This window comes from Amborella trichopoda, chromosome 8 (genome assembly GCF_054954075.1).
Source record: "Amborella trichopoda isolate Santa Cruz 75 chromosome 8, AtrichopodaSantaCruz75HAP2 v2.0, whole genome shotgun sequence".
NCBI classification, from domain to species: domain Eukaryota; kingdom Viridiplantae; phylum Streptophyta; class Magnoliopsida; order Amborellales; family Amborellaceae; genus Amborella; species Amborella trichopoda.
In genome coordinates this window covers 4,069,382-4,088,394 of record NC_142343.1, presented here as the reverse complement: position 1 = coordinate 4,088,394, position 19,013 = coordinate 4,069,382, and the positions used below count along the sequence as shown (strand labels likewise).

Genomic DNA, 19,013 nt, shown 5'->3' with positions numbered 1-19,013 from the left:
TCAATTTGAGGATATTTGGGCATCACAGCAACATCTTCTAATCAAATTTTTGATATAGGCTCTAATTTGAATGTTTAGAGCCTTGGCGCTCTCTCTCCCTCTATATATATATATATATACAAACGCCCAGGATCTACAGTCCGATCCTATTTATCTTATTAAGGTAATAATTGAACAAGCAATCCTATTTTAAAGTAGATATGTAAATATCTAACTATTATATTTAATTAATTCATGTAGAATCCTATAATAATTTAGGATGAACAGTAATATGCAGATAAACGGAATAATAGAGACATCTATAACAAACCATTGAGCATAATTTAAATTGCCAACTTTTATACTGAATAATATCTTAAATTGCATAATTCATATCAAACATGTCAAACTTTTAACTATTACAAACAACTCACTGTTTATACAAACTATAGAACAAAAAAGTAAAAATAGTAAACAAAGAAGCAAAAATCAAAATAACTTACTGGGTGCATATACAGTAACTGGAAAATAACTTCCAGTGATGTGGACAGTATGAAGGTAAAGAAGTAATATTGCAATCACACATATTGAGAGAGAAAAGGTATTGAAGCTATGAGGTCAAGATAGCTTGTTGAAATTGAAGCAATGAAGAAAGAGAGAGAGGTATAACAAAACCTGTTACTGGGAAAGAAGACAACAATAGATGAGGGAAGGTGCTACCTGAGACTTTGTGACGACTTCGGAAGGATGGTAGAAGAGTAGATTGAAAGAAGAGAGGAGAGAGAGAGCAAGAAGGAGGAAGAGGGAACTCAGACTGACCTCTGAGCAACCTTGGAAGCGACCTGGAGAGCGACCTCGGGAACGACCTGGGGAGCGACCTTGGGAGTGACCTGCCTTCATGAGAAGGAGGAGGTCTTCTTATATAGAGAGGCTTTCTTCGTCTCGAAGCAAAGGAGAGGAGACGTAAAGGTAAAGTAAAAGGAGACTAGACGTAAAGGTGAGTGACACGACATAAAGGAAGATGACATGATGTAAAGAGAAAAAACAAAAATAACAACGACAAAAAGGGATGCTTTAAAAAGCATCTGCTACAATGATGTTTTTTGTCTTTTCTGCTAATGGCTACAGTGGAAGTATCTTGCACAGTGCTTTCTTGTCATGTTGTGTCGGTGCAGAATCTCTGTACAGTGTTTTGTCGGTGGGATGTTGGTGATGAGATTGGAAGAGAATCTTCTTTTGTTGGTATTCGTCGGTGGTATTATTGGCAGTACTGGTGTTGATTTTGACAGCATCGGTGGTGATATTGACAGCATCGGTGCTTGAGTGTTGTAGGAATATTTTTTATGGTCTCTGACTGAATTCATCCGGATCATGTTCTTCGGGATCAGTTTCTTCTTCCGGATCTTCTATAGGAAGATTGAGGTATTGATTGGTATGTAAGGGAGATGATTGTACTGTTTCTTCAGAGGAGACTGGCTTTCTCCCTGCTTCAGCAAATATTTCTTTGAAGCCGTAGGTAATTTGATGAACAGGATAGGTAATTTGATGAACAGGAGAATGGGAAGGTGAACGGATTGCCAAAGGCGGTTGTTCCCCTTCATATGGTATTATTTTACTGGTCATGGGTTGTTTGTCTCGGCGAGAAGTGCCTCGAGAACCCATATTAGTAAAGGAAGGTAAAGGTAAAATATTATTATTATTATTCTCATCGAATAATTGTAATGCAAGAGATAAGGGCTGTTCGTCGTTGGAGTCAAGAAAATATAGATGATCAATATTTGGATGAATATATAGCAGCTTACTTAGTAGCCAAAATAGAAAGGAAAAAGAAGAAGATTGATCATAATTATATCAAGCAAGATTTTATGTCAGAAGAAAATAAACAAATAAGACAATGATATCTTACAAAAGTACCATTACAATTAAGAGAACAATTACAGGCTAAATATAATAAATTTCTTAAAAAAGAAAGGGAAACAAAAGGATATTTTCACTAGTTAATAAGAAATTATCAAAATAAACTCCATATCCCTTCATTTGATAAACTCCAAACATTGGAAGAAAAAAACATATCTAAGTACTGATGGTACTACTACTGCTAGTACACATCCACCTGCAAAAAACATAATACTCAAGGCAGTCATCCCATCAAAGGATGAACCACCACAACCTCAATCAATGTATGATATAATTGCTACTCCATATAAAATGTTACCTAAAGAACTTGGTAAGAAACAGGAATTAATACCTCATAAAGTAGAACAAAATAATTATACAAATCTGTATATGCAATCTTTAGGAAAACAGGCAGAAAGAATAGAAAGGTTAGTTTCAACAGAAAAAACCCCGACTATTCCTACTACTATTCCCAAAGCAGTTTTGTTCAAACCACCTCCAGAATTAAATAAAAACAAATTCCATATAGGAGATAATAATAAATCTTTGATGGATCAATTAATAGCAAAATTATCACAACTTGATATAAAGGGAATACCTTCTCCTCAAATTAGTATTCCTAAACCAATTACACCTGTTATATCTAGTCCCCTACCTGAATCTTCAGATAAAGGAAAGGCTAAAATCCCAGAGCATGATACTATGATGCTCCAAGAAATAGAACCAAAAATTGAAGATACAATAGAAAACCAAGAAAATGCTTTTATGGATACTACACTTATTGATTTGAATAGAATAGCGTATGGAAAAAATTGGAAACCAATAACAGCCTTACCATATCACAACAGACCAACTCCTGTGGATATTCAATTAGAAGAGGATCCAATACAACAAGTCATATCCTATTTAGGAAGATCAATAGTTAATTGGTCAATAGATGGTTTATCGGATTTAAAAATATTAGATGTCATGAGGCACATGCCAATGTTTGCATCTGCAAATAAAATGGCAGGCAACCCAGATCAAGAAGTTGCTAAAGCAATAGTTAATGGTTTTACTGGCTGGTTAATAGGCTGGTGGGATTTTTATGTCGATGATGAAACCAAAAATAGAATCCTAACCAATACAAGGCAATGGACCGCCAGAAATGAACAAAATCAAGAAATAATATACACTGGAAGTGATGCAGTAAATACTCTCATATATACCATTACACTTCATTTTGTAGGCAGTACATCACTGCTAGCAGCAAGAGCAGAGGATCTGCTCTCTAACTTACGCTGTCCAACATTATCCCATTACAAATGGTATAAAGATGTATTTTCGCAAGATTATTAATAAGAGAAGATTCTCAATTAGATCATTGGAAAGAGAAATTCATATCAGGATTACCATATCTTTTCGCAGAAAAAGTCAAAGAAAGACTGCGAAAGAAAAATAATGGAGTCATCATATATTCAGCTTATACACTCGGAGAACTCTCCGCAGAAATATGTGTTGAAGGCTTAGCCTTATGCACTGATATGAATCTTAAAAGACAATTAGATAAACAAAAGATCACTAAACGGAAAGAACTTTGTGACTTTTGTGAACAATTTGGATATTACCTTGATAGAAAAAATATGCCAGAAAAATTGTATAAAAAAAAGAAAAAATACAAAAAATACAAAAAAGACAAATATAAATCTAAAAATAAAGATTCATATAAAAAGTCCAAAAAAAAATGAATCAATAAATTTTCCCCCAATATTAAGAAGAAAAGAAAATTACCTGTATGCTATAAGTGTGGCAAAGTAGGACATTATAAACACCAATGTAAATTAAAAAAGAAAATATAATCATTACACCTAGAAGAAGCAATAAAAGCAAAATTATATAATATAATCAATTATGATTCTTCATCTTCTACTTCTACTGATTCTCATATAGATCAAATTCAAGATAATGATCTGATATGGACAGAGTCATCTGACTCTTCCAATACTTCTGATACAGACTCTTCTATGTCAATACAAGATAATGATTGTAGCTGTCCTATACCTACACATAATGTTCATACACTCACATAGGAAGATAATTTCATATTAGACATTATTGACAAGATTTCTGATCCGAATGAAAAGAGATCTGTCATTACTCAATTTATTTCATTAACAAAAATTAAGGCAAAACCACTTCCAATCAATAAACAATCGGAAGAATATAATTTCGCCTCAATAATGAAAAGAATAAGTCAACAACATAGTTCGCAACAAAAAGAACCTTCGATTTTTGAGCTCAAACAAGAATCAAAAAAATTAAGAAAGAAGTATCTCAATTAAAAAATAGAATTAGAACTTTGGAATTACAAAACTTATCTCAACCAAATTCCGATACTGATGAAATAGACTTTGATCAAGTCAAAACATATGAGACATGCTTCTCATCAGATATTCCAGAATCCGCAGAAATTCCAGAAGCCAAAACACAAGTAATACCACTTCCCTCCGTCAATTTAATAGACAAAATAATGATTCAAAAATGGTTTGTTCAAGTCAAAATAATTGTTGCAAAAGGTTATAGTTTTGAAACTTCAGCTTTAATAGATTCAGGAGCTGATCTTAATTGCATAAATGAAGGATTAGTACCTTCTAAATATTTTGATAAAACAACTCAAATACTTAATACTGCAGATGGAAGTAGATTGTTTATCAATTATAAGTTATCCAATGCTTCTGTTTGTAATAATTACCAATGTATCAATTCACCATTTATAATGGTAAAAGGATTAAGCCAAGCAGTTATACTTGGAGTACCATTCCTTACCCTTTTATATCCTTTATCAATAGACCAAACAGGAATATCTTCAAATTATCAAAATGAACCAATACATTTTGAATTCATCCATAAACCAAAATTAAAGGAAATCAATAATGTAAAAGATCAATTACATAATAAAGAAAAATTTCTTTGTACTCTTAAACAAGAAATTAAATATAAATATATTGAAGAACAAATCAATACTCCTTTAATTCAACAAAAAATTAAAATAATACAGCAACAAATAGAAACATCTATTTGTAGCGAACATCCTAATGCTTTTTGGGAAAGAAAAAAGCATAGTATTAGTCTTCTATATGAACAAGGATTTGATGAAAAACAAATACCTACTAAAGCTAGACCAATACAAATGAATACTGTTCTATTAGAAATGTGTCGCAAAGAGATTACTGAACTCCAACATAAAAAGTTAATAAGACCAAGCTCCTCACCTTGGAGCTGTGCAGCTTTTTATGTCAATAAAAATGCAGAAAAGGAACGAGGAGTTCCTAGATTGGTTATCAATTATAAACCTTTAAATAAAGTCTTAAGATGGATTAGATATCCTATTCCTAATAAGAAAGATTTATTAGATAGAACCGCTCAAGCTTGTATATTTTCCAAATTTGATATGAAGTCTGGATATTGGCAAATACAAATTCAAGAACAAGATAAATATAAAACGGCATTCAATGTACCATTTGCCCAATATGAATGGAATGTAATGCCTTTTGGATTAAAAAATGCTCCATCAAAATTTCAAAAAATAATGAATGATATTTTTAATGTTTATCATCAATTCATGATAGTTTATATAGACGATGTGTTAATATTCTCTGACTCTATAGATCAACATATAAAACATATTAATACTTTTATACATGCAGCCCAAAACGCTGGATTAGTAGTTTCAGCAAAAAAGATGACTTTATTCCAAACCAATATTAGATTTCTTGGTCATATGATTCATCATGGCACAATTATTCCTATTGATAGATCCATACAATTTGCTGATAAATTCCCTGATCAAATATTGGATAAAAAGGAACTTCAAAGGTTCCTAGGTTATTTAAATTATGTTAGTGATTTTTATCCTAATCTTGCTATCGATTCCAAACCTTTATATGGTAGACTCAAAAAGAATCCTCCACCATGGACCAATATTCATACCCAAGCAGTACAAGTAATCAAACGCAAGGTAAAGACTCTTGAATGTCTTTCTCTTCCTCATCCTACTGCTTTCAAAATCATAGAATGTGACGCCTCAGATATAGGCTTAGGGGGCATTCTTAAATAAAAAATAGATAATCAAGAACAATTACTCCGATACACTTCCAAAGCCTGGAATTCCACACAAATGAATTATTCAATGGTCAAAAAAGAATTATTAGCCATTGTTCATTGTGTTTTCAAATTTCAAAGTGATGTTCTTAATCAACAATTTCTTATAAGAACCGACTGCAAAGCAGCCAAAGATATTCTGCAAAAAGATGTCCAAAATTTGGTTTCTAAACAAATATTTGCTCGTTGGCAGGCAATACTTTCTGCATTTGATTTTAAAATCGAACATCTTCCCGGGTCATCAAATTCTTTGCCTGACTTTTTAACCCGTGAATTTTTGCAGGGGGCAACACTAACTCCAACGACGAACAGCCCTTATCTCTTGCATTACAATTATTTGAGGAGAATAAGAATAATAATATTTTACCTTTACCTTCCTTTACTAATATGGGTTCTCGAGGCACTTCTCGCCGAGACAAACAACCCATGACCAGTAAAATAATACCATATGAAGAGGAACAACCGCCTTTGGCAATCCGTTCACATTCCCATTCTCCTGTTCATCAAATTACCTATCCTGAAGCTACGGCTTCAAAACTCATATATTCTCCAACACAAAACAAATCTGCTTCTCAAACCAATATACCCAGATCTTTGTATATTGAAAGAGCCTATCTCATGGATATTACTATCGATGAGAAACATATAAATACTGAGCCCATAAAACTTGTTCTTCTTTATTTACTCAATCATCTTAACCCTTCCAATGGGGTTAAAACAAGAGAATATTTTGAAGCAATATTGATGGAAACAGGATCCATATCTGTTGTCCATTATTACCAACAGAATACAAGGACCATCGCATATTCTAAGGTCCAAATTAAAAATCTACTTTCCTATGAAGAGTGGGGTTGCAATCTCGCGCATGGGAAGAAACTTCATAACCCAGATTTTTCATACAAATATTTCAAGTATGCCGAATACATTTAGGCATGGCATAAATTTTTCTATTATCAAAATCTCAATTATACTCATAGCTGGTACATCCAGTTTAGACTACCTGTTTTCGAAAGATTCTCCACTTGGTTTAAAAACTGGTTTTTTGTGTCGGGTTCAACTTCCTCCTGCTTTCAAAACAGTGCACGAAAAATTCCAAGAATATAACCAGATTGATAATACCATAGACATTCACTTTTATTTCATGGCCCTATACCAAATACCCTGGATAATGAAATGGGAGTATTCTATCTCCCCTGATACCACCTCTGATTACTCATATATCCCTAGACTTGGAAAGACCATTTCTGTTAAGTGGTGGGACATATTCAATATGGACCCAACATCACTAACTCCAAAACGAATACCTAGAAAACCCTGGAAAAACCACAAAGGCAGAATACAGCCAATACTTCCTTTGATTTTCCCACATACCTAAGAAATATGCTTCAATCAAACCCTAATGCCTCCAAAGAAACATTAGAAAAACAGATGAAAGAAATATTTGCTGAAGCAGGGAGAAAGCCAGTCTCCTCTGAAGAAACAGTACAATCATCTCCCTTACATACCAATCAATACTTCAATCTTCCTATAGAAGATCCGGAAGAAGAAACTGATCCTGAAGAAGATAATCCGAATGAATTCAGTCAGAGACCATAAAAAATATTCCTACAACACTCAAGCACCGATGCTGTCAATATCACCACCGATGCTGTCAAAATCAACACCAGTAGTGCCAATAATACCACCGACGAATACCAACAAAAGAAGATTCTCTTCCAATCTCATCACCAACATCCCACCGACAAAACACTATACAGAGATTCTGCACCGACACAACAAGACAAGAAAAGCACTGTGCAAGATACTTCCACTGTAGCCATTAGCAGAAAAGACAAAAAACATCACTGTAGTAGATGCTTTTTAAAGCATCCCTTTTTGTCGTTTTTATTTTTGTTTTTTCTCTTTACATCATGTCATCTTCCTTTATGTCGTGTCACTCACCTTTACGTCTAGTCTCCTTTTACTTTACCTTTACGTCTCCTCTCCTTTGCTTCGAGACGAAGAAAGCCTCTCTATATAAGAAGACCTCCTCCTTCTCATGAAGGCAGGTCACTCCCAAGATCGCTCCCTAGGTCGTTCCCGAGGTCGCTCCCCAGGTCGCTTCCAAGGTTGCTTAGAGGTCAGTCTGAGTTCCCTCTTCCTCCTTCCTACTCTCTCTCTCCTCTCTTCTTTCAATCTACTCTTCTACCATCCTTCCGAAGTCGTCACAAAGTCTCAGGTAGCACATTCCCTCATCCATTGTTGTCTTCTTTCCCAGTAACAGGTTTTGTTATACCTCTCTCTCTTTCTTCATTGCTTCAATTTCAGCAAGCTATCTTGACCTCATAGCTTCAATACCTTTTCTCTCTCAATATGTGTGATTGCAATATTACTTCTTTACCTTCATACTGTCCACACCACTGGAAGTTATTTTCCAGTTACTGTATATGCACCCAATAAGTTATTTTGATTTCTGCTTCTTTGTTTTCTATTTTTACTTTTTTGTTCAATAGTTTGTATAAACAGTGAGTTGTTTGTAATAGTTAAAAGTTTGACATGTTTGATATGAATTATGCAATTTAAGATATTATTCAGTATAAAAGTTGGCAATTTAAATTATGCTCAATGGTTTGTTATAGATGTCTCTATTATTCCGTTTATCTGCATATTACTGTTCATCCTAAATTATTATAGGATTCTACATGAATTAATTAAATATAATAGTTTGATATTTACATATCTACTTTAAAATAGGATTGCTTGTTCAATTATTACCTTAATAAGATAAATAGGATCGGACTGTAGATCCTGGGCGTTTGTGGTATCAGAGCCAAACAGTAACAACTGTGTAAATAGGAAACTGTTTATACAGTACATGAACAAGTAAAATTGTTACACGTCCTGAATAGTTCACTAAGAAGTGAGAGGATAAGTTATACTATTACTAGGGAAACCTACTTAAACTTACCACCAAGAAAGTTGATCCGAGAGTTAAGACACGAGACGAGAAGAATCTATTGCAAAGTACCGCCAAGGCCAGGAAGAGCCGCTTAGGGAAAACGCTGGATCCTTGATCGTCCTGAGTTGTCATTATCCGCAACCTACGGATGACAAATTTAATTAGGAATCTTAAAAGTAACAGTACAACTTCATCGCAAACACTTAGAGTGAAAAATAAGGAACAAATTATAATCAATGATATTGAAGATCATATTCAAAAATGGAATACTCCCAAAGTACCAATTAATGACATTTATAATAAAGGATCATTCAAATTAAAGATGGGTTATGCCATCAAAACAGTAGAAGAAAGTTTATCTGTAACTCAGAATCAAGAAAACTTTCAACTACTATCGAAAAAAGTTATTGAAAAACATATAAAAAATAAATACAAATATTTACACATTGGATTAATCCAAATAGCAGTGAAACCCTTAACCCGACTTGGGTTAAACACCTCTGTGGTTGTATGCCTAAGAGATACAAGACACTATAATTTCACAGATTCACTACTCGGCATGGTTGAATCCAGCCTTTGTAGTGGACCGATATATTTCAATTGTTTTCCAAATTTTTCAGTTTCTTTAACGGATCCACATATATTAGATATATTATCAATTAATTTGAAAACACATGGATTCCATATGTTACAAGGTTCCCAAAATTTGGCAATAGTATATAGAATATATTATAAAGTTATGAATACCTTATGTCCAAATATTATACGAATGGATCCAAAAGATCAAACCATATTATTCCAAACAAATATGGAAAAATCTCATACAATTGTCCCTAGAACAATTAAATGGTCAGATATTATATTACCACAATCTTGGGCATTACAACATACAAATCATCCCCAAGAAGTACCAAAAAATAATATTCCAAATCAAATCATTGAACACCCTGATGGAAATATAGAAATAAATTTCCAAATCAATCACAGGATGACATAGATGTTCATAGAAAAAGGAATAAAAATAACATAATTCCTAACAGAAAATCTTGTTCAACATCTTCTAATGTTATTATACTTCCACAATCTTCTCAATCTATTTCCCATACAAATCCTCAGTTAGAATTTCAATTCTCAGGAACAAGAAGAACACCTGACAATATTATTCTTCCCACATATACGGAATCCACATATATTCCGGTATCTGCTCCTGAACCCAACCTAGAGGAATATCAAATGTTAACTTTACAAATAGAAGAAAATATAGATGATCAATATTTGGATGAATATATAGCAGCTTACTTAGCAGCCAAAATAGAAAGGAAAAAGAAGAAGATTGATCATAATTATATCAAGCAAGATTTTATGTCAGAAGAAAATAAACAAATAAGACAATGGTATCTTACAAAAGTACCATTACAATTAAGAAAACAATTACAGGCTAAATATAATAAATTTCTTAAAAAACAAAGGGAAACAGAATGATATTTTCACTAGTTAATAAGAAATTATCAAAATAAACTCCATATCCCTTCATTTGATAAACTCCAAACATTGGAAGAAAAAACATATCTAAGTACGGATGGTACTACTACTGCTAGTACACATCCACCTGGCAAAAGCAAAATACTCAAGGCAGTCATCCCATCAAAGGATGAACCACCACAACCTCAATCAATGTATGATATAATTGCTACTTCATATAAAATCTTACCTAAAGAACTTGGTAAGAAATAGGAATTAATACCTCATATAGTAGAAAAAAATAATTATACAAATCTGTATATGCAATCTTTAGGAAAACAGGCCGAAAGAATAGAAAGGTTAGTTTCAACAGAAAAAACCCCGACTATTCCTACTATTCCTAAAGCAGTTTTGTTCAAACCACCTCCAGAATTAAATAAAAACAAATTCCATATAGGAGATAATAATAAATCTCTGATAGATCAATTAATAGCAAAATTATCACAACTTGATATAAAGGGAATACCTTCTCCTCAAATTAGTATTCCTAAACCAATTACACCTGTTATATCTAGTCCCCTACCTGAATCTTCAGATAAAGGAAAGGCTAAAATCCCAGAACATGATACTATGATGCTCCAAGAAATAGAACCAAAAATTGAAGATACAATAGAAAACCAAGAAAATGCTTTTATGGATACTACACCTATTGATTTGAATAGAATAGCTTACGAAAAAAATTGGAAACCAATAACAGCCTTACCATATCACAAGAGACCAACTCCTGTGGATATTCAATTAGAAAAGGATCCAATACAACAAGTCATATCCTATTCAGGAAGATCAATAGTTAATTGGTCGATAGATGGTTTATCGGATTTAAAAATATTAGATGTCATGAGGCACATGACAATGTTTGCATCTGCAAATAAAATGGAAGGCAACCCAGATCAAGAAGTTGCCAAAGCAATAGTTAATGGTTTTACTGACTGGTTACGAGGCTGGTGGGATTTTTATGTCGATGATGAAACCAAAAATAGAATCCTAACCAAAACAAGGCAATGGACCGCCAGAAATGAACAAAATCAAGAAATAATATACACTGAAAGTGATGCAGTAAATACTCTCATATATACCATTACACTTCATTTTATAGGCAGTACATCACTGCTAGCAGCAAGAGCAAAGGATCTGCTCTCTAACTTACGCTGTCCAACATTATCCCATTACAAATGGTATAAAGATGTATTTTTCTCAAGATTATTAATAAGAGAAGATTCTCAATTAGATCATTGGAAAGAGAAATTCATATCAGGATTACCATATCTTTTCGCAGAAAAAGTCAAAGAAAGACTGCGAAAGAAAAATAATGGAGTCATCATATATTCAGCTTATACACTCGGAGAACTCTCCGCAAATATGTGCTGAAGGCTTAGCCTTATGCACTGATATGAAGCTTAAAAGACAATTAGATAAACAAAAGATCACCAAACGGAAAGAACTTGGTGACTTTTGTGAACAATTTGGATATTACCTTGATAGAAAAAATATGCCAGAAAAATTGTATAAGAAAAAGAAAAAATACAAAAAATACAAAAAAGACAAATATAAATCTAAAAATAAAGATTCATATAAAAAGTCCAAAAGAAAATTAATCAATAAATTTTCCCCCAATACTAAGAAGAAAAGAAAATTACCTGTATGCTATAAGTGTGGCAAAGTAGGACATTATATTAAACACCAATGTAAATTAAAAAAGAAAATAGAATCATTACACCTAGAAGAAGCAATAAAAGCAAAATTATATAATATAATCAATTATGATTCTTCATCTTCTACTTCTACTGATTCTCATATAGATCAAATTCAAGATGATGATCTGATATGGACAGAGTCATCTGACTCTTCCAATACTTCTGATACAGACTCTTCTATGTCAATACAAGATAATTATTGTAGCTGTCCTATACCTACACATAATGTTCATACACTCGCACAGGAAGATAATTTCATATTGGACATTATTGACAAGATTTTTGATCCGAATGAAAAGAGATCTGTCATTACTCAATTTATTTCATTAACAAAAAATAAGGCAAAACCACTTCCAATCAATAAACAATCGGAAGAATATAATTTCGCCTCAATAATGAAAAGAATAAGTCAACAACATAGTTCGCAACAAAAAGAACCTTCGATTTCTGACCTCAAACAAGAAATCAAAGAAATTAAGAAAGAAGTATCCCAATTAAAAAATAGAATTAGAACTTTGGAATTACAAAACTTATCTCAACCAAATTCCGATACTGATGAAATAGACTTTGATCAAGTCATAACATATGAGACATGCTTCTCATCAGATATTCCAGAATCTGCAAAAATTCCAGAAGTCAAAACACAAGTAATACCACTTCCCTCTGTCAATTTAATAGACAAAATAATGATTCAAAAATGGTTTGTTCAAGTCAAAATTATTTAAAGGTTTATAATTGATAACCAATCTAGGAACTCCTCGTTCCTTCTGCATTTTTATTGACATAAAAAGCTGCACAGCTCCTAGGTGAGGAATTTGGTCTTATTAACTTTTTATTTTGGAGTTCAGTAATCTCTTTGCGACACATTTCTAATAGAATAGTATTCATTTGTATTGGTCTAGCTTTAGTAGGTATTTGTTTTTCATCAAATCCTTGTTCATATGGAAGACTAATACTATGCTTTTTTCTTTCCCAAAAAGCATTAGGATGTTCGCTACAAATAGATGTTTCTATTTGTTGCTGTATTATTTTAATTTTTTGTTGAATTAAAGGAGTATAGATTTGTTCTTTAATATATTTATATTTAATTTCTTGTTTAAGAGTACAAAGAAATTTTTCTTTATTATGTAATTGATCTTTTACATTATTGATTTCCTTTAATTTTGGTTTATGGATGAATTCAAAATGTATTGTATATATATATATATATATATATATATATATATATATATATATGAAAAAGTTTATATAGAGTAGAGGCTCTAAACAATCAAAATAAAGTGCACCTTTAAATAGTGTTGAAATATGTGGTTTCAATATTGAAAATCTTTGTGATAGCCTTAAAATATATTTTCATCTTTAGTTATAAAATTTAAAGCTTAAAAAATAGTGTCGAATAAGAAGATCTATGAAAACTTGAAAAAACTTGAATATTTTCGATCAAAAAATGCACTACAAGATGCACTATTTCCAAAACTTGAAATCCATTTTTTTCTCATGTCCATGTTGCTGGAATATAGCATATCGGGCCCTTTTTCTACAGAAAATTTATTTTTTCAATAATGGTACAAGAGCCATATTGAAGTATATGTGAAATCCCATATGGTTAACATGAAGCAATGCCATATACATGGATCAATTTTTAAGTTTTAATAGGATGTATCACTGGAAGGAAAACCCGGTCGTGTGTTTGGATTCCTTATAGGAAGTTGGTTTGGATTAACAGTTTGGAGACAACTTGATAATCCTAATTAGCTGCACTTAAGGGAATTATGGCAGGAGTAATATTTGGATCTCAACTCCTATATACCATAAATGTGAGAGTTACAAAATAAATGAATTCTCTATAAAAAGAGATTAAACACCACTAGAACAGACGGGGAGAATGATGGAAAAGAGGTGAATGAAACTCACCAAAGAGGACTCTCAAAATAGCCTGTCACCAAATGACATAGTCTATAGGTTTTGGCATGGAACCTTCAATCTCTCATATGATTTAAGGATAGATCCAAGTAAGTCAATTTTATTTTATTTATATATTATTATTATTATTATTATTATTATTATTATTGAGATTAAGACATGTATCTTGATGTAAGATAATCAATTTAAGGATATTTGGGCATCTAAAGAATCTTTTCTAGCAAAATTTTTGAGGTTGGCTCTAATTTAATTTTGGGGTTTTAATTGAAAGGTTGGGCTGTATTTTCTAGCTAATAAAGAATTTCAGACCATTTGTTATTGATCCAACCACAATAAATGGACACTCTTTTGTATTAAATTAATTTTTATGATATGTAACTTATTGTAGGGTGCTTAAGAACCCATAGTTTGCGGAATTGGAAATCATAAATATCGGGATCCCACCCAAGATTGTGTACATAATGGCTAAGTATGGAATAGATGAATATAACTATAAATTGAGTAGAAGAAATAAAGCAAAAATACAAAGTCACATCACAATGACGCAATATTAACATGGTTCACCCCGTAGGATCCATAGCCTTATCAAGCAAAAATCCACTATCTCAATGAAAATTACAATTTTGAGTTATAAGAGATAATACATCTTTTGAAATATCAGTAAAAACTATACCGATCTTCCCTTCTAAACTCGCTCTCTAGACCGAGCAACAATGTCGATCATCTCATCTTCTCATCGCTATATTACTACCAGAAAGAACACAATGAGAGCAACTAAGAGGCTTTCTCTCTGTAGAAATAGAAATTTTACCAACCCAAAACCCATATGAATACTGCCCCTTTCTCGGAGGCCATGTCTCTAAAGAATTTTAGAGAGAGTTGCTCTTTCCTTTAGAGAGGAGAATGCAACAAGATAGGAAATTGTATATTACATGTCACAAGATAGGCAAATATCTATTACACCATTGTATTATAATTATGTGAAAGAACCACCACAAGAATTATGTGGGGAATAATTATTTTCTCAAAGAGTTCATCTCTCTCTAAATTCTTTATAGTATCATAGCTTGAGGAATGTGCTTTTCTTGGTACATATAATTGAATCAGTACCGGCACTTTAATGCACTATGTCCAATTTTTTCACAAATTTAACACCTTCCTTGGGGTGTTTGAGTTGTTTGTTGTATCTGTGAAAATTATTTGAATATTTGATTCACGTGATGCATAAGTGTAGTACCACTTTCTTGGTTTGTTTGAGGCATATCATGTCCCCTATTATTGTTCTGGCATGTGTGAGTAAATCTACGCCCCTGAGAATTGAAAAACTGTTAACCGCCAAAGTTGTGTCTCCCTCTACCTATATAATTTCTAGTACCTCTATTTGGTCCAAAATTTGTTTGTTGTCCAACAAGAGCTATGTTATGATTTGGATATGAGTATTCTTTAGAGACATGAGGTTGATTTCTAATCTCATAGCTTTGAAGAAATGTTATAATTTCATAATATGAAGGAATCAGAGCCTTAACCATAGTGATAGTAAAAATCTCATATTTTGGACTAAGTTCATTAAGAAATCAAAATACCTTATTTTCGTTTGGTATAGGTTTTTCAATAGCTGCCAAATCATCACAAATACACTTGAATTTGCATATGTATTCTAATAGGGTTGAATGCCCCTTCTTGCAGAGTTGGAGTTGGTGGATAAATTGGAACTCCCTAGCTTGAGAATCACCTACATAGACATTCTTTAGGAATTTTCAAACTTCTGCAGAAGTCTTGAGGCCGACAACAAAGCTAAGACACTTTTCTGATAATATCCATGTGATCTAGGTTTTAAGAAGCCAGTCGGACTGAGAGAGAGCATTTGAGTTTTTTATAACAAATAATTGTTCAATGTCAATTTAATAGATACAAAATTTCCCAAATTAAGGGTGGAGGGATAAGGATACTTGTTTGATGAAGATGACCCGTCCAATAAAGAAGAGATATTGAGGTTTAGATGGGTCGTAAAAAAAAAACAAAAAAAAAATGGTAAGAGAGTTGGTTTAGATGAATATGAGGGCGTTGAAGCTAGCAAAAAAACGAAGACAAAATGACGACGGTAATGCAAAGGGTATGATGATTAGAGTATGAAAGAGAAAACAAATTTTCCTATAGAGAGAGAAAACGTGGCCAAGGTGTGATGGGTTATACATAGAGGAAATAAAAAAATAACGATCCAAACAAGGTGTGATGGGGTTAATGTGAGGCTCAAATATGTATTTTCATAAAAAGAGGGAGAGAGTTGCTAACCTTTTGTGCAATGGGAGGAAAGACAATCCAAGGCTTGTGAAGAACAAACACTGCCTCGACTTGAAGACTAAGGCAGGCGTTATCCTTTGTCCAAAACGTTATGAGTTCTTGCAAGGCGTCAACAATAGCGATAACAGGAGGCCTTCCTGTGCTGCTAAGGTGAGCCTTGGAAATAGCGTCGAAATATACAACAAGTTTTTCTCAGAAATTGCCAACAGGAATAATATCGTGGAGATGCTGCTTGGTGAGGCACAAATTTTAGATCGAACAAGAGAGGCTTACTTTCGCAGAAAAACGGCCCCGATAAGAAGGCTGAGAGGATCAACTTTGCTATGATACTACAAAGAATTTTAGAAAGAGAAGAATTTTTTGGGAAAATAATTTTGCCCCACACAAATTTTTTAGTAGTTTTTTTATTGTATATATAATGATAATACAATGATGTAATCGACACTTTATTATCTTTTTGACATGCTATATACACATGCTATATACACCTTCCCCTAATTTCTCTCTACGAGTGATTCTCTTGCTCTCTCTGTGTGTATTGGAGCTTTATTTCGAGCGTTATGAACATGGATTGATACCTAGTAAATAAATCATAAATAAAATGAGATTCAATTCTAAAAAAATAAATAAACTAGTGATCAATACAATATAAAGCTGCAATACAATAAAGTCTATAAATCTCTGAGAGCATTTAGTGATTTTCTACAATAATTCAGCAGCCATATGCAATGAGCCCGTTTTAGTATTTAAAAAAAGGAAAAAGAAAAAAGGAAAGAAATAAAAGCAGGAAAAAGGTAAATGAAATTTTTTTTTGAAGGTATAAAAAATGAACTTTTATAAAACAGGAAACATGTAAATAAACTTTCCTAAAACAAAAATAGATGTTATTAATAGTAAAGTTTTTTTGGAACGATTTATTGTAAATATAAAAAAAGCGTGTTTAGACTTCTTCATGAAAAAAACGCGATTTTTTGACGTTCTTTTGAAAAAAGCGATTTATCTCGTGGTTTTGATATATATGTAACATTAATATGAAGTTTCCTATTTAGTATGGATTCCTAACCTTATAGATATGGGAAGAAAGTACAGAGAATTTATGAATTCTATTTTGGTCACCATATGGAAATGGTGGTTGCTCTGGAAAAAGACGGAGCTAGAGCCTTCTGTGCATAAGATGCAATTTCCTCTTAGAGAGAAGAAAATCTCCTTTGGATATATGATGGTGCCTCTTTTAGACTCCTGAAGATTGAAAGGCTCGTTTGTTCGTGTAGAAAAGTGGTTCCTATAGAGATTTGGAGTTGTTCCCTTTTTAGTCAGAGAGAAATTAAGTTTCTCATTACTCTCGCGTCTCTATCTGATGTTGTCGATATTGCCAGAAGTAAAAAGACTGAATGAAAAGTTGTTTTAAAGGGTTTCCTCGACTTGGTTTTATCGAGGTTTACTCTAAAATATTTGATGTAACTCTCATTGGTATAGTGAATTTATATCTGCCGTACCCGTGGATGTAGCCCTTTTGGGGTGAACCACATAAATCTTTGTGTTCTTGTTGTATGTGTTTCATGCTTTATTTCTCGTACTTTATTTGCCAAAATAAACCCATCGGGTTTAGAGCTTCCACGCACAACAAGTGGTATCAAAACTCAATACTATACACACTTTCCTAACTTATTACATTCTCCTCTCAAAAAAAAAGAGCAATGCACTTTTCTATCATTTCTCTTGGATACCTATCTCTATTTTAGAAATCTCTTATCATAACCTACAAAGGGGTTATCCTCAAAATGATAAGTATTTTGCCTTCGCCTTCTCTTTTATAGAGATCACTTGGGCTTCTTTTTTGTTTCCCAAGTAAACCCCTTTTTCCCTTTCCTATGGTACAATTAATTTTTTTAATAAAATATATGTGAAGTGATTTTTACTATCACCAAATCTAACAATCTCCACCTTATAACAAAATCACCAAATTTTACCTACTTTCATTGAAGAGATTTCTTGATTTCTTCTTACTTGTCTTCATTGTGAAATTCTAACAACACCCTGCCTCTATATTTCTATATCTCAAATTATGTATCCATTAAATTTTCCCATTCATCTTTTTAGTCATACAGGCCTTAGCCTCATATACACTTTGTGCTCTAATACCAATTGTAGGATTCTCGAAAACCTTTTATAAGTTGCTATCTGTAGTCATTTTAATTAAAAAAAGGGAAAATATTTTGATAGGGCTGCAAACTATTAAAATAAACAAAGCCTCATCTCAAAGCTCACCAAAAATTGTAGTTCTGGTATTGGAAAACCTTTAAATTAATCATATTGACCTTGACCATTATGATTATGAAAAAAATTAAAATTTCAAGCCCTAAAAATAGTTTACACATTATCTAGACAATCCATTTGCCTTAAAAATAAATATTGACAAATCTTGCCGATCGGAACCATTTTTTGAGCTACGAATTTCATAACAACAGTAGAAATTAATTTTAAAGCCATCATAGATATTTCACATGCCCAAAGTATTTTTTACACATGGTTTTTAGGTGAAGCCTTACTTATTTTCAGAAGGCGCAGGCCTTATGGAAATTGCATCAAAAAGGCAAAAAAAAAAAAAAAAAACAAAACAA

At 32.6% G+C, this 19,013-nt stretch overlaps 1 long non-coding RNA gene across 4 annotated transcripts in view; it reads right to left on the bottom strand.

The window, feature by feature from the left end:
- The window catches only part of LOC148780719 (uncharacterized), a 30,976-nt gene that overhangs the window by 6,631 nt on the left and 5,332 nt on the right, over window positions 1-19,013 (bottom strand). Inside the window, exons 2-3 of one of the 4 annotated variants that reach the window (XR_016060400.1) lie at window positions 10,104-10,171; window positions 8,963-9,095 (exon numbers count right to left, since the gene is read on the bottom strand). This is a non-coding gene — a long non-coding RNA (uncharacterized LOC148780719). Of the gene's footprint in view, window positions 1-8,816; window positions 9,096-9,723; window positions 10,172-14,641; window positions 16,971-19,013 lie in introns of those variants that run through there. The other 3 variants (XR_016060401.1, XR_016060399.1, XR_016060398.1) reach the window with 3 other exon arrangements.